The following is a 13,010-nucleotide window of genomic DNA, read 5'->3' as shown; positions in this document are numbered from 1 at the left end:
GAGTGTTCGCGCCTGCGCATTAGCGAATGTACGAATGCGCAGATCATAAAAAACCCCGGGACGTACGCGTACGGCCCGGCCGCACCAACCAGAATAAGGCCCCATATACCCCTTATACAAATCATGCAACACAATAGTAACCCCCTTATACTGTACTTGCTTCTTACACATTATGCCACATGGAATGAGCCAAAATTCACACCGATTGAGCCAAAATTCACACTATGACACACAGATTAAGGCAAAATTCACATTTTGCCACATGGATTGAGCCAAAATACACACTATACCAAGCATGTCCAAACAGTGGCCATCCAGCTATTGTGAAACTACATTGTCCCAGCATTCCTTGACATAGGTTTAGCATTCCCTAATAGCAAAACTGTGGCAATGCATGATGGGACTTGTAGTTTCACAACAGCTGGAGGGCCATAGTTTGGACATGCCTGCACTATACCAAACAGATTGTGCAGTAATACACAATATGCTTCATAAATAGGGGCATTGTGCGCCAAAGGCGCACATTAAAAATTTACACCATAATGCCCATTACATGTTAAGCCTCACACCATAAGAATACACGCTTGCGGTAACTGGGGGACAGCCACCGGGCAGAAATGACAGCCATTGGCAGCCGGGCAGAGAGCAGGGGGCTGCCCGGCTTTATTCAGAGCACTGCATGTCCTGGCTATTTGAAATAATACCCCTTTCATACCAGAAAATGCAGGGATTTACCCAGGAATATGGTCCCAGGATCATGCAGGGACATTCCCGGACTGGCCTCTTTTACGCCAGCCCAGTCCCTGCATTTTCTGATGTGAGGGGAGAGAAAACCAGCCCGTCCCCCTTTAAACAACCATCTATATCTTCGGAACCAACCGACCCATTTACATGTAGGCTTCGAATGATTTTGGCCCCGTGAAACTGGGCCGTTTGGTTCCAGAGAAATCCGTCCTCAAACAACATGAACAGCCATTACATTTCAGAAATGAAAAAAAAAGGGTTTTCCATATGGGTTCATTATATCTCTAGAACCAATGAACCCATATGGACCAGGTATCAGATTGAAGGCCCAGCGATTTGGGTTTGACTGAGATCAACCTCGAGCTTCTGTGATGCCGGAGGGGGAACTGGCCGCCGTTGGAACCAGGTGGAGATCGGAATTAGCGGGTCCCATGTTATCCTATGGGGAAAACGTTCCAGGTTTGCCTGGCGGTATCTCCGGTTCCCGGGGGGCTAGCGACGCAGGGCTTGGCTCGTTGGAAAGCCCTGGTCCTCAGCTACAAAATGGGCCTATTTGGAGAGTGGGCCTGGAGCTGTAGCTCCATCAGGCCCATTGTTAATCCGGCTCTGGTCGTCGTCCCCCCCCCCCCCCCTGCGTTTGCATAATCATTCATGAACACCTCCTTCATTAAAAAATGTACTAAGCTTTAAAAAGTGATAAAGTAGAGAGGTATAAACCTCCAACCAACCAGCTCCTAGCTTTCATTTTTCAAACACAGTCTGTAACATTGCATTTAAAAACTGATTGGCCGTTACATTATCACTCTTCACGTTATCAAGCTTAGTACATCTGGCAAGGTGAGGATGTCGGCTACTGTATATGACAAAAGAAACGAGCAAATGATTGATACATTTGTCTCGCAGGATTTGTTGCTAATAGAGATCTCAGTGCATTTGTGCATTCACTGTAGAGTATGGTATAAGTAAAACACCATTAACATTACAATGATGGCACCTATACAAATGTGTCAGTAACAAAATAAAATAAAAGCTAAGTTTGCATTGCTAATATATTTCACATCAGAATACCTATTACACCTATATATTATACACAGACATCATTGTCTATCATACCGTGTTTCCCCGATAATTAGACCTACCCCGATAATAAGCCCTACCCCAGATTTTGGACGCTGGTCCAAAATAAGCCCTCCCCCGAAATTAAGCCCTATCAATTTCCCCATGTAATTTTATGTACCGGTATTTGATAAGTGTAGCCCCCACTCAGCCCCCGCTGACCCCCGCTGCCCTCCTCTCGCTCACCTGCAACACCGCAGCTCCCGTTCCCAGGGATGCATTGCGGTAGGCGCGGCGTGACGTCACGCCGCGCACATCGCGCCGCTCACATCACGCAGCTGCTGCTCACCACACAGCGCCGGCACAATACCGTTACAGTACGGTTATAATGCATTTAGAGAGATCCCCTTACACAACAGGTTCGGTATGTACGTTACATTATGGATGACTGGGATGGCATTTTTTTAAAGGCGCAGTGGGGCATTTTTTTAAAGGCGTAGTGGGGCATGTAACATGTAACATGTAAAATAAGCCCTCCCCCGAAAATAAGACCTATGGTCTTTTTTGAGGAAAAAAAATAAATAAGACAGTGTCTTATTATCGGGGAAACACGGTACATAGCACACAGACATAAACCTCATTGACCGCCATATATTGAACAGAAATCAGAACCCCCCCCACCACCACTATTGTCGTCAAACATTGTCATTCACCACATTCTCCAGAGCCAGAAGATTCTTAAGCACAGAATTGTTGGTAATTCCTCATCTTTGCGGCCACAGCTTACGCCAGTTACATTAGCCGCCTTCAGAATAGCATAATTGTCCCCTTGCAGGCTCTCTTCGCTCGCCACAACTTTACTAAAGGTAATGGATGGTGGCGTGGACACGGGAGGGTGGTGTGGACCCAGGGTGGTGCGGGCTATGATACGGAAGTTCCGTAGCATAAGCTGTGGCCGTAAAGATGTATGTATTTGTGTGTGTGTGTGTGTATATATATATATATATATATATATATATATTGGTAGAATAAGAACAGGCGCTCCATAGTACGGGTAAAAGTTGACAATTTTATTGGTGAACAATAAAAGCACACAGAGTGGGGATAAGATCACGTACCAAGGGTGGCGGTATAGGGTACCACAGACAAATCAGCATGAGAAAATGGTGCCCAGCACCTAGTGGTTTCTGGAGCCGATTCACAAGCGTACCTTCGTTCAATTGACGTTGCTAGGCCACGCCCCAACGCGTTTCGTCATCGACTTCGTCAGAGGGCTGGCCTAGCGACCTGTATTGCAGGACTGGTCCCGGTCCCTCCGCCATACTGACAGCGTGTGGATGCTGATACCCTGTGCTGGCAAGCTGTTAACCCCTAACCTTTATGTATGTGAGCTTTTATTTTTTTTAAGTAAAAATATTAAATTTATTGCTCATTGGTGCGCTCTTTCTCCTTACTTCTTTTGTATATATATATATATATACAGCAGGCAGGTGCAGGCACTCGTAGGACTTAATAATCCGCGGAAACAAACTGGACACAAGGGTCTAACAGTAGTGGTGCCACTACTGTTAGACCCTTGTGGCCAGTTTGTTTCCGCGGATTATTAAGTCCTACGAGTGCCTGCACCTGCCTGCTGTATTTACTGCCTGGGAGACCAGGAATTCTAGTGCACCAAGGCCCTTCCTTCCCTTCCTCAACGGAGTGCCAGTCCCTCTCTCTCTCTCTCTCTCTATATATATATATATATATATATATATATATATATATATATATATATATATATATATATATATATATAGCAACAAATAAGTGGCACTCGGAGGCTTGTTCAAAAGGTGAAATAACAGGAATATTTATTCCTAGTGCAGGGAAAACGTTTCGGAGCACGGTGGCCCCGTCGTCAGTTCAGGTAATGCATTACCTGAACTGACGACGGGGCCACCGTGCTCCGAAACGTTTTCCCTGCACTAGGAATAAATATTTCTGTTATTTCACCTTTTGAACAAGCCTCCGAGTGCCACTTATTTGTTGCTGTATACCACTCAAGGACACCCCTTTTGAAAGAGGGCACCGGAGCAAGCTACTGGCATCCACCTCCAGACCTGAGTGCCGGCCTCATTGTTGTGTATATATATATATATATATATATATATATATATATATATATATATATATATATTAGGGACGCCCATCGATGATTCAAAATCATCGATGGTTCATGGCCGATGTCGAATACTTTTGCCATCGATGGGGGAGAGCCAGATGGTTTCCCTCCATCAATGGAACAGCAAAACAATGTTTTGCTGTTTTTTGTCAAAGCGCCTGGACACGATGCATAGCTCCAACACCTGCTAAGCTCCGCCCCCTATATTTTGATTCGCCCACAGGCCAATCAATCAAACATAATGGATGACCATCAATATGTAAAAATATCGATGGTCATCCATTACATAATTTAGCACTATCGATGGCCAGTTGCAGAATTGCCATCGATGGCAATCCCTAATAAATATATATATATATATAGATAGATATGTGTAGAAATATAGATAGATATGTTTGCTCCTCAGGAATGGTAGCTGTCACAACAGTGGAGAGATGGCAGAGGCAATGACAGATTAAAAAAAACTGGGTCCCCATGCCCAAAAACCACCCTGCCCTTGGTGTGGTGACCCCTGAGCACTAATCTGTCACTTTTCACTGATTTCCCAAATGTGTTACTGTGTAATATCAGTGGGAAGATGATGTGAAGCATGGGACAGAGAGACCAACTGCCATTTCCAACTGCCGCCCGCATGCCACATGCCAGGTGTAAAACCTCAGTGTGCTGGCCTCTCACTGGCATTTCTTGAGCAGGAGCAGAGGTGAGCACAAGAAAAAAATACCCCCCTAGAGAGATCCAGCTTTTACAGCGAGTTTCCTCCAGGTATTATCAGAGATCAGAGAGATCAGCGCACATTAACATCTGTGTTTTCTTTTCTTTTTTTCTGTGCACCTTTGGTGCAATTTACCATCAACAATGAGCCGGAGGGAACTGGCCCAGTTATTTGGAACTGGGCCATATCCGAACACCTCCTGGCTACGATCTGGACGCCGCAGACCATCTTCAGGCGTACCATCTGCAGCAGCCCAACCAGCAGCGGCACCGTCCTCAGGAGCACCAGCAGCGGCAGCACCATCCGTGGTAGCACGGAGACCAGCAGTCATCCTTGCCCGCCTTCCATCCTACAGGAGATGCACCTTTACAGGAGGCGGCGCTGTAGAGTCCTGCACCATCTGCATCTCCCAGTTTCGGATTTGTGAGGAAGTGGCGGTCACATCCTGCAGGCATGTTTTCCACGTCTCATGCCTGACACAGTGGCTGGACGTCAACAGCATCTGCCCCCTGTGCCGCGCCCGATGCTTTGACCTGAGCAGATTTCCCCAGCGTCATCTTTAGAGGAAATCAAGAACATCATTGCCCCCAAACATCCAGGGGTGCAATCCAAGGACGTAAGTACTATTCTAACTGGTCATGTCCTTGTTGTCTTGTCCCTGTCTACCCTACTCGGGGATTAGCTACTTGCTGCTGTTGTCAGCAGAAGTCTTGAGGGATTTTACCTTTTTTACCTGAACTGACGGACTTAATTTGGCACATTAAAATTTGGCTTTCAATTTCAAATTCTTCAGTCCCTCAGCAGGATTTTGGTTTCACCTCTTGCCGAGTTCTACTTGTGTTATCCTTGCTCTCCCCCAACCCCCTATTCCCTCATGTGTCTTTATGTTGCTTCTGATTGGCCCTGAAGCTTGTCATTATTCGGCTAATTGGCATTCAATTAAACATTTTTTTTTTTGGGCAGATCATCCATTTTACTAAATTTTAATGCTTTGGGAGCTATCCACGAAGCAGTGAAAAGAGGGGAGAATTGTGATTGGTTGCTATTGGTAACATCTCTACTGGCTCCTCCCTCCATTCTTCTCACTGCTTCCCCAATAGACCCCTTTGCCACCAATCTTAGTTTAACCATATTTAAATATTTTTAATGTGTTTCAAATAAATTCCACCTTTTATTCTGCCAAATATCTGTCTCTGAGTCTTTATTTATATTATGGTTACTTATGATTGTGTGATTATATGGTATATACATGGGACACCCCTCAGATGGTGGAAGGTAATGGGCACCATACATTTCCTAATTGATTTAGTTCTAATAAATAAATAAATAACCAATGAATGGCAATCACTGTGTCTGAGTCTTTCTGTTATATAATTTTATTAATGGTATTTTATGGTTATATTATTATTTTGTGGCTGGCGTGGGGGTCAGATAGAAGATGTTAATCCTATGTCGCATAATGCATGTGCAAGGGTGATTAGCGTCAGAAAATGCAAATGGATCATAAACACAAACTGTCCAGACTCTGGGCCAGATGCACTAAGCTTCAAAAGTGATAAAATGGAGAGTGTTAAACAACCAACCAATCAGCACCTGCCTGACATGTTTTAAACACTGTCTGTGACATGTCAGGTAGGAGCTGATTGGCTGGCTTTTCATCACTCTCCATTTTATCACTTTTGAAACTTAGTGCATCTGGCCATGCGACTGACAGGAAACCGGCGTTTGGGGGGGGGGGGGGGGGTGGAAACCTGCCATATTCCAGGTGTTTCTGAAAAATGCAGTTGTGCCCAGGTATTTAAGAGGAGGGTCTGTGATGTCAGCAATGACCACTGTCACTGTCCTAGATTAATGGAAGGGGGGAAATTTGAGGAAGAATTTCTTCACAGAAAGCGTAGTGGTGGTAGCGGCAAATACAGTAGTACAATGTAAACATGCTTGGGATAGGCATATTGATATCCTTACAAAAAAATAAGGATCAAATATGGTTTGAGGTAACGTGGGAAATTTACTAAGAAAAATTAGTGGGAAAAAAATCGTATTTTCATACGAAAATACGATTTTTGGGGGGCTTATTCGTATTTTTGGCATTTACTATGCCAAAACTAGAAATTTTCGTATTCGTATTGATGGGACATTCATATTTGTATTTACAAATACGAATGAATACACCATCGATAGAATACGACAGAAATCACCATTCAAAAGAATGGTGATTCCTGATTTACTAAGCGGCTGTATTGAAAATACGACCGCTAATTAGTGTAAAACGTCCGCGAATGGCCGGGCAAAAACGGCAGGAAAACACACTTTATTTTCCTGTCGTATTTGCAGCCTTCAGTGTTAATAAAATAAGAATTAAAAAAAAAAAAACAGCGTGTGGTCCCCTCCACAGCTGTAACCAGCACCAGGCTGAAAGAGCCGGGGCTGGTAATGAAAAATCAGGAAACACGACAAATAGGGGTTCCCCGATTTTTTAAAACCAGCCCCAGGGCTGGTTCCCAAAATACGGGGGACAAAATGAGTAGGGGTCCCCTGTATTTTAAGAACCAGCCCCAGACCAAACCAGCCAGCAGGGTAATGTAACTGCCGGGGTACACTTATTATATAAGGTCCCGCGGCCAAAACATTCATCCCTATTTACCAGTCAGCCTGGCCAGGGGCCCTGGGGGAGTGGGTACCCCCCCAATAAAGGGGTCCCCCTCCGGGACTTACCTGACCAGGCTGAAGCCTGGTGCTGTCCCAGTGGGCATCGCGCTGATTGCAGTGTAAAAAAAGAATAAACTATTGTTTAATACTGTGGAACTATGAGTCCCAGCAAGCCTCCCCCGCAAGCTGGGACTTGGAGAACCACAGGTCCCAGCATGCGGGGCATTAAAGAGCCCGCTGGTACTTGTAATTCCACAGTATGAAAAATAGTCAAATAAATACACACTGACATATGAAAAATAAAACTTTAATACAGCCAAAGCCCACACATACTGATACTTACCTATCTTGAGCCCGTTGGTAGGTCCCGGGGCTCCATGGTCCAGGGTCTGGTGCCTTGGTTCCTGGGTCCGTGGCTGCAGAGTCCGGGATCTTGGTTCCAGGGCTGGTCCGGGGTCCGGGTCTCCAGGGCTGAACAGTCCAGGGTCCAGGATCCAAAGAAATCCATTTGGGGACCTGTGGAAGGAAATCCTACTCACCAGGTCCTCTGGCGAAGATCCCGTCTTCTTCTCTCTGCCATAGTCCAAGTCCCGCATCACCCCGCTCGGACTGAGGAGAGAAGCAGAGAACATTCATCTTCCACGCCTCTCCTCCGAATGATTCTATTGGCCGCCTAGAGGCAAATCAGGAGCCGACTTTCTTGGCTCCAACATATCTAAAAAAGGTATATAATTTGGGTGGTTATAGCGCTTATTAGCCTTTTGTATGTGGGGCAGCTTAACTTGAGTTGTCCGTGCTCAGAAATAGTATAAATTAGAGGTTGTTAGTTAAGCGCTCACCTTTGTGTGTGTCAATAAGATGCTGATAATGTGAAATCAAAAATGTTTTTATTTGATAATTGCAAACAAATGTACATATGAAATCAGGGTAAACGGTGAAAGCTTTGAATGAGCCCCTGTGGGGGAATTGGGGTGCCAGCAGGCCCCTTTCTACCATAAGTCTGGTGGGCTTATGTCTCATCCAGGTGGGGGTGGTGTGGGGGCTGCCAGTGATAAGCCCTTGCGGGTGTAAGGGGTCAGCAGAACCCTTTAACCACAAGCCAGCAGGCTTATGTCTTATGTGAGCAGATGAGTGTGGTAGGGAGAAGGGGTTTGTGGTGGGCAAGTGCAGGTACAGTCCAGAGCAACAACAGTAGCAGGGGCTGGAGGCAAAGTCACTGGATCACTGTGTGGGTTTTGCTGGGTGGCGGCGTCCCGCTCCCAAGTAACTTACCCAAGTGATCTTCCTGCAGAGTGGTACGCAGCGGTGCTTTGCTGAGGTCCCTGGTTGCTTGTGCCAGTCCGAGGTGAAGGATGTTCACCCGGCTGGCTGAGAAGTGTGCGGCCGCTCCGCTGGAAGTGCGGCCTGCTCGGACGCTACTTCCGGGTAGTCGCGGTGACGTCACCGGGGGACCGAGCGCTCGACTCCGGCTTGGAGGAGACTTCGTTCTGTGCAGTAGTTGATGCTTGAAGTGCTGTGAGATGAATCTTGTAATGTCCAACGCGTTTCAGCCACTAGGGCCTTTGTCAAGGAGGACAAAGGCCTTGTGGCTGAAACGCGTTGGCAATTACAAGATTCATCTCACAGCACTTCAAGCATCAACTACTGCACAGAACGAAGTCTCCTCCAAGCCGGAGTCGAGCGCTCGGTCCCCCGGTGACGTCACCGCGACTACCCGGAAGTAGCGTCCGAGCAGGCCGCACTTCCAGCGGAGCGGCCGCACACTTCTCAGCCAGCCGGGTGAACATCCTTCACCTCGGACTGGCAAAAGCAACCAGGGACCTCAGCACAGCACCGCTGCGTACCACTCTGCAGGAAGATCACTTGGGTAAGTTACTTGGGAGCGGGACGCCGCCACCCAGCAAAACCCACACAGTGATCCAGTGACTTTGCCTCCAGCCCCTGCTACTGTTGTTGCTCTGGACTGTACCTGCACTTGCCCACCACAAACCCCTTCTCCCTACCACACTCATCTGCTCACATAAGACATAAGCCTGCTGGCTTATGGTTAAAGGGTTCTGCTGACCCCTTACACCCACAAGGGCTTATCACTGGCAGCCCCCACACCACCCCCACCTGGATGAGACATAAGCCCACCAGACTTATGGTAGAAAGGGGCCTGCTGGCACCCCAATTCCCCCACAGGGGCTCATTCAAAGCTTTCACCGTTTACCCTGATTTCATATGTACATTTGTTTGCAATTATCAAATAAAAACATTTTTGATTTCACATTATCAGCATCTTATTGACACACACAAAGGTGAGCGCTTAACTAACAACCTCTAATTTATATCTAAAAAAGGGGCAGACTAGATTCTTATCTGCCATCACATTCTAGCTTTCTAAGGGTCACAGTTACTCACATTTGCACAGACAGCAAAAACCTCTTGAGGGTTGGGGAATTGCATATGGACTTGCGATAGAATAGCAATTAGCGATTCATACACAATTCTCTCACAATTTAGCAAAGGGTGTATTCTCTATCGGGATATGGTCATATTGTCTACAGCATTTAGGTCTACAAGCATTAGGTCTACACCACTAGGTCGACCTGCATTTAGGTCGACATGACTGAAGGTTGACATGACTAAGGTCGACAGGGTCATTAGGTCGTCACGGTCATTAGGTCGACTTTTATAAGGTCGAAAGGGTCATTAGATCGACATGGGGAAGGTCGACAGGCAAAAGGTCGACATGGGGTCATTTGACTGTTTTATGAGTCGACATGTGCCGACAGGCGGGATTTCATGCCCTACCATCCACTAGGGCGTGGTGGGAGAATCAAATAGTGTGCCCGAAGCATGGCGAGTGCAGCGAGCCATGCAAGGGGACGCGGTGCTATGTTGACTCTGTCGACGCTTGAAAAGTGAAAAAAAGTCGACTTTTTCACTGTCGACCTAATCAACCTGTCGACCTTATACCGGTCGACATAATGACCCTCTCGATCTAACACCTGTCGACCTAACACATGTCGACCTAATGACCCTGTCGACATAACCCATGTCGACCTTCAGTCAGGTCGACCTAAATGCAAGTCGACCTAATGGTGTAGACCTAATGCTTGTAGACCTATATGCAGTATGACGAATGATCCGATTCCTCTCTTTCTGCCTGGACGGTCAGGTAAGGGCCTGCGTCCTTTGTAAATATACCATGCAAATGGGTGTGGCCCAGAGGCAGATTTACCATAAGTAACCACTGCACCTGCCTAGGGCCCAGCACGTCCCAAGGGGCCCATAAAGATATCCTGGCCATCCAAAACATTCCCAGAGGAGCATTGCATGACTACTGCCTGATGTCATGGCATCACATGGACCAGCGCACACTCCCAAAGTCCCTTTAATAGGATATAAAACATATGGTGTCATCCACTGTATGTGGGAAACCAGGTTACTGTACATGTGACCCAGGTAGTCAGCTACTTCCATAAGACCTAGAGCCTGATTCAGATTTGTACTCAATGCCGATGTTCATGCAGCTGAGCATTTATAGGTAAACCCTGCATGCGCCAAGGTACTTTATCTATGGCGCCTGCAATCAGCAGCAAGATTATAGTGCTATGGATTGTTTGAGGAGGGCCTCAAACCGGTATCTTGCCTTGGGCACCGTGAGGTTTAAATCCGCCTCTGGTGTGACCAGCTGTAGGTGGGTGCAGTGGCATTGAGAGGGGGGAGCCAGTACTTATTACCCGGGCCCAGGTCTGCTGGAGGTTCCTCCTCCCCTGTTGCAGGGAGCCGGGCAGTTGGGAGAAATGAAAGGCTGCCACAGCACAGCCTCTCTCTTCTGCTCAGGACATGCTGCTCAGTGCTGTGTGCGGAGCTGGGGAGAGAGGCAGATGCTGCAGCCCTGATGCAGGCGTGATCCCTCCCTGCCACCCACCTGTAGTGCCCACTGCCTGTGCAAAACCATTTTTTTTTAACAAGGTCCGGTAACCATAGCGGGGCCCATGCACCCCGTCAGTGCCCCTGGATGGGTATGACTACCCGTCACCTGGTGCAGACACATGCTTGGAGAGCTTGAGCCAGGGGATGTGTTGGCCACCTCTACTTACATCTCTTCCTTCAGTAATGTCAGGTAGTTAAACCAACATGTTTATAAATCGTGTCTGTGTAAAACCCCTCCGTGCAAAGTGACCGTACTGACATCCAACACTATAACAATGGAGATTACCATCATTTTACCAAGTCAGCGTAATGGCATATGTGTTTTGTTATTTTTTTTTAACCCTTTGAGACCAACATCTCATGTGTTCAAAATATCTGCTAAAATTGCCAGGTTTGTTATATCAATTCAAATAACAAAAGTGTAAAAACAGATTATATTTCCTATATAAGGTAACATTGCCAGTCGTTATGATGATGTTTTCTTGGCAATTTTCACACCTATTTTGACAAATTCATTGGCACTCAAAGGGTTAAAGCACCACAAAGCCATTCCCCAATGAAATGCAATCCAGTAAGGGGCTTGTTTTCTATAACCACAAAAGGCCTGAAGCAGCGGCATCTCATATGTACCACCCTGCGCATGTTGTCCAAGTCAGACATATACATCTCTATGGATCTGTGGCCAATATGGGCTGTGCACAACTGAACTTCATCTCCTCGTGTGGCTACATGGGGGACACTGGATGGCCACGGGGCATTTGCACATAGAGTATAAATCAGGTTGGCATGCAAATGCATACACAGCTGTGATTATCTAGTTTATGTAACCACCAATCATCACAGGAGAAGCTGCCATCCAAGAAAGAAGACAGACACCCGTGGAGCCATCTCAAGTCACTATTGAGGAACATCAACTCCTAGGGTTAACCTATGGCCCTTCAGTCTGGGCGACGCAGTGGTGAGGCTGGTGACATGGTTCTCTGCATGCAATATAGCAGCTAACGAGGTAATGGGCAAGTACTAAGGGGATGTACTAAACCGTGTACACACGGTAGCGATATGGGCTATAATCGCTGGAAATATGGTCGCTGGTGACCATATTGCCAGTGATGGGAGTGTGCCCCTGCTATAAATCGCTCCCGTTTTCAGCCCCATTCTAATCGCTGGTCGCAGGAGTTTACTGGACTGGGAAGCACATCGCCTTAGGTTTACGTTTCAGGGTAAGTCAGAGGAGGACTGCTTGCTGGCGTTTGTTTGGGATCATTTCTGCCGGGGTAGGTCCAGGGCAGCCATGGGTGCCGCTTTGGCGGGAATTGCGTTTCATGCACGTTTGTGGGGAATGCAAGATCCTACTAGATCCTTTGTGCTTAGTAAGGCCGTGCGAGGTTGGGCTAAAGAGCGCCCCCCCCCAAGGCTGATACGCGCAGGCCCATAGATTTACACTTACTGGGTAGTTTAATAGGGGCGTTGTCAGAAATCGCTGACTCCCCTTTTGAGTCTAGTCTATTTGGGTTAGCCTTCTCCGTGGCCTTCTTTGGCGCTTTCAGGATCAGCGAGCTGGTTGCAGCCAGTAGGGCTTCTGCGAGCACAGGAATGCTGTTCACGCATGTAGTATTGACAGAGAGTGCTCTTAAGTGCAAAATTCCTCGGTCTAAGACCGATCAGCTAGGCTGAGGGAAGTGGGTCACCATGCAGGCTCATTCGGAGCCAAGGTTGTGCCCCGTGGCTTTGGCCACCATTTACGTGGCTGCTAGACCTCAG

Source organism: Crinia signifera, unplaced genomic scaffold (genome assembly GCF_055691185.1).
Source record: "Crinia signifera unplaced genomic scaffold, ASM5569118v1 HAP2_SCAFFOLD_144, whole genome shotgun sequence".
Lineage (NCBI taxonomy): Eukaryota > Metazoa > Chordata > Amphibia > Anura > Myobatrachidae > Crinia > Crinia signifera.
Note: the sequence above shows the minus strand (reverse complement) of the source record.